Consider the following 4,704-nt stretch of genomic DNA (forward strand, 5'->3'; position numbering starts at 1 on the left):
AGAATGGACATTAGTCATTAATGAGTTGATATAATATGGAAACTTCTGCCAAACCAAAGGCTTTGCTAGTGAGGGTGCCAAAAAACAGACTTGGAATACCTAGATTCTATGAATCAGTCTGAACTAAACTGACTCCATTTTTCAGGTACTACGGTGATGGAAATCATATAAGTACCCACGTGCTTCCACCATAGGTAAACTGACCTGTATGAAGTTTTACTGTGTGAAGATCTTTTGGTTGAAGCCATAAAAATCTAGGTAGTTTCTACACTGCATGGTCATAAAAGATCCCAAGGCAATGTAATAGAGGTCTGCCCTGATGTTCTTATCATAAGTGTTGTGCAGCATGCCACATACTGGCTAGACAGTGCTCTACTGCAGAGATGGCTGCATTTCACTGATGTTTACATATTTCACTGATACATACCCACATATAAACTGGAATAGCAGTGATATCCAAAGGAAAGAGGTGAGATCACATGGTCTAAAATCCAACTACCTTTTGGGAGGCCTTGTTGTGCCACTGGGCTGCAAAGGCACCTCTGACCTGAATTTAATGAAGCACTTGAGAGCTGAGAGAAGAGAAAGCCACAGCTAAATACCCCCCAACTTTGTAGTGGATAAAGGGTTTATTGAGAGGTTATGGGAGGGATATGAGTGGCTGGGGGGGTCTGTGTAGAATCGGAGTGGGAGTAAGTTGGGAGAAATCAGGGAGTCTGTTGGGAATCACAGTGTGTGCATGTTTGTGAGGGCAAAGAGATTGGGTTGTGCTTGGAAGTAGGGAAAGGACCAACCTTTTGGGGGTTGATCCCAGTAAAATCTTTGCCTCATTCAGAGTTGTTGATCATTGTTGGAGATATTGTCCCAGGGAACAGAGTTTCTGTTAATGGCCCTTTTTGGGTGCCTACTACATAAGCTACAACTTCATTACATCCTTGCTGACCCATGAAAAGCAACTGACTTAAGCCAGTTGAAATGAGTAGACGCTAGGTACTTAAATATCTTTGAGGATCTGGGTTCTATGGTTCTGGAGACTTCTTTTCAGATCTGAACAGACTTGGAAGGCACTTGACAGCTCAGACTAAACGTCAGGTTTTTTATTATATTGTAGGTTCAGATGTTGACTTTCTTTGGTGAAATGAACTGTGAATGGTTACAAAAACCCTCTGGATACATAAACTATGTTTATTCAACCTGCAAAATGAGCTGAAAATATCTGAGTGACAAGCTGAGCCAACTAAAGCTATGGTAAATGTACACCGAGTAGTATCAATACAGGGGGAAAAAAAGATAAGATGAGAGCAGCAAACATTTTTCATTGAACTTTCAGTATGCTTCAGTGTATCCTGAATAACACTTGAAGGCACCCAGAACAGTAACTCTCTGTACCAAGTATTTACTGTGGGCCCAGTCTTGCAACCCTCTGTCATGTGAGTTAACAGCAGTGGAATTTTCTGTGTAAAGACTACTTGTCTGAGTAAAGGATTTTTAGGACTGGGCCCTCTGCCCTTGAATGCCTTAAAATAATAATTTTGTAGTTACATGGTAGCTTTCCTTCAGACAATAATTTGGGGGTTCTCCATGTCCCAGCTGCTTAATCTATAGAGCAAGTCCCTGTCTAACAATAAAAATGCACAGTAATCATTCCCTGGGCAATTTTTTGACCCAAGATATAAAAAGTACAAGCAATTAATTCCTTAAATCATATATAATAAAGGGAGTGTCTTGACACTTGGCAGAGTCAGTAAGATTTTTCATTGATTAATAGCTCACAGTGAATGGAAACTGAATATGAACTTGTTAAGGTCAACATCACCCATACATGCAATCCCTGCATGATCAACTGTTGGAAACAGCACAAGGAGACTTGTCTGGTAACACATTGCTAATCACCATAGCACTCAAAGCTGCATCTGCTAAGAGAATAATTTCCCAACGTGATCCTTCATCCTCTTTGTGTTTCAATGACAAATATTTCAGGATTTTTTTTTTTTACATTTTTTTTTAATAAATATCAGGAAATGAGGCAAATTAGCTTGCATAAAATAAATCACGCCTACCACACAGAGAGAGAAGTGAATTAAAACATGCCATGAACTTTCTTACTTTCTAACTAGTGGTCATCATACCTAGCTCTTTATATTTTAAAAGCTCTACTCAATTTTAATTAATCCCTACAATACCCCATGTGAGGTAAGTATTATCAACATTTTAAAAATGGGGCATATTGGCACACAGCTAAAGGAGGTGCCCAAAGAATAGAGAGAGGTTAGTAGTGGGGGCCCCCTAAGGATCTGTACTGGGGTCTGTGATGTTCGACATATTCATAGATGTTCTGAAAAAGGCAGTGAACAGTGACAAAATTTGCATACAATACAAAATTATTCAAGACAGTGAAGTCCAAAGCTGACTGTGAAGAGTTAAAAAGGGAGGTCACTAAACTGGGTGGTGGAGCAACAAAATGGCAGATGAAATTCAATGTTGATAAATTCAAAGTAATGCACACTGGAAAAGTAATCCCAACTATACATACAAAATGATGGGGTCTAAATTAGCTGTTACCACTCAAGAAAGAGATCTTGGAGTCATGGTGGATAGTTCTGCTAAAACATCCGCCCATTGTGCAGTGGCAGTCAGAAAAGCTAACAATGTTAGGAATTATTAGGAAAGGAATACATAATAAAACTGAAAATATTATAATGCCATTACATAAATCCATGGTATGATGGATTAAATGATGCATTGAATGATGCATGGAATTCTGGTCACCCCATCTCGAAGATATATTAGAATTGGAAAAGGTACAAAGAGAGGTAATGAAAATGAATAGCAATATGGAACAGCTTCCAGAGGAGGAAAGATTAAAAAGACTGGGACTGGTCAGCTTTGAAAAAAGACAACTAAGGGGGGGGGGAGGGATAATAGGATAGAGGTCTATAAAATCATGCATAGTGTCAAGAAAGTGAATAGGGAAGTGTTATTTACCTCTTCACATAACACAAGAACTAAGGGGTCACCCGATGAAATTAATAGGCAGCAGGTTTAAAACTAAAGGAAGTACTTCTTCACACAATGCACAGTCAATCTGTGGAACTCATTGCCACAAGATGTTGTGAAGGCCAAAAGTTCAGAACTGCATTACAAAAACCCTATGGATAACTGGGTTCAGAAAAGAATTAGATAAGATCATGGAGGCTAGGTCCCTCAATGAGTGTTAGTCAAGATGGTTAGCAATGCAACTCCATGCTCCAGGTGTCCCTAAACCTTCAACTGCCAGAAACTGGACCTGGATGACAGGGGATGGATCACTTGAAACTCCTCCGTTCTGTTTATTCCCTCAGAAACGTCTAGCACCGGCTATTGTCAGTGACAGGATACTGGGCTAGATGGACCGTTGGTCTGACCCAGTATGGCCATTATGTTCATTCTCTCTCTCTCTAATTAATGCATGTTGGATGTTGTGCTATCAGAGGTGTCATCTTTCAGGTGACATCCAGAATCAGGGTCTGTCCTACAGGTGGTTGTTAAAGATACCATATTACTCTTAGAAAGAGTAGAGGTGTTAGCCCTAGTCTCCTCCTGGCCCAATTTGAAATAAAGTAACTACATCCCATCTCCAAAATTCACAGTTGAGATCAGTATTCTTTACTTCCTGCCCTAAATGGTTGTGGAACATTGCTCCAGGCTGTGGAACCACTATGGAATTTCAGTGACAGCTCATGTGTTCTGGCACATCACTCTTTTAAAGCACTTGATCCTGTATCGACGTAGGATCACTCTTCTTTTGCCCTAAAATTGTAAACCAGTTTCCATCCTGTCTTAATCCTGCAAATTAGAGTAACTTCATTGACTTCAATAGAAGCACACTCATTTATGGAGAATTTGACTCTCAGGTTTGGAAGGACTAGTATGATTATCTCATTAACACAGGCCATAGAATTAAAACACAGTAATTCCTGCACTGAGCCCAGTAACTTGAGTCTGAATCAGAGAATTTCTTTCAGCTAGGCCTTCAAACCTCCAAGAGCTTTTAATCACCTCCCTTGCTATTCTGTTCCAAAGGCTATTTACCATCACAGTTGTTAAACTGTTTTGTTTCTTGTTTGATTTTTTTCTGACTTTGTTGGATCTTGTTATGCCTTTGTTTAACTGGAGTTTATATATATTTGATAGGTGTGGATACCTGCTAATCAACCAATAGAGGCAGAAAATTGTTTATCATTAGCTGCCATCAAATAGATTCTTTTTCAGTCACTGCATCTCTTGTACACTATGAGCTGAACATTCAGATCATTGTGGATAAAGGGCACTGACAAGTAGAGGCGAGTCATTAGACAAAAACAGTAAAACTTATGTAACTTGCTGGTACATGAGTGACTGTTGCCCTAGGACTGCAATAACTTGCACATTCCTCTCTTGAAAGCTTTCTTTTATGAAGTATACACAATACATGCCTTAAAGCTAGTGCTCCTTTTCTGGCTCACTCCCCTTTGGAGTCCGGTCAAACCAGTTCAGAGAAAACCCTTCTTGATGCAGGTAGGTGATTTTCTCTTAATACCTTGGACTTTTGTGTCCTAGTGCTGACTTCACGTTTGGTAAGATGGTCATATCATCATAATGTCACCAGAAAGGTCGGTGCCGGGTCCTATGTCATTGCATTGAGTCACCAAATCTGTTGCAGAGTTTAGCCTGAATAAAGTGTCT

Source organism: Lepidochelys olivacea, assembly GCF_965140295.1.
Source record: "Lepidochelys olivacea isolate rLepOli2 genome assembly, chromosome: 7".
Lineage (NCBI taxonomy): Eukaryota > Metazoa > Chordata > Testudines > Cheloniidae > Lepidochelys > Lepidochelys olivacea.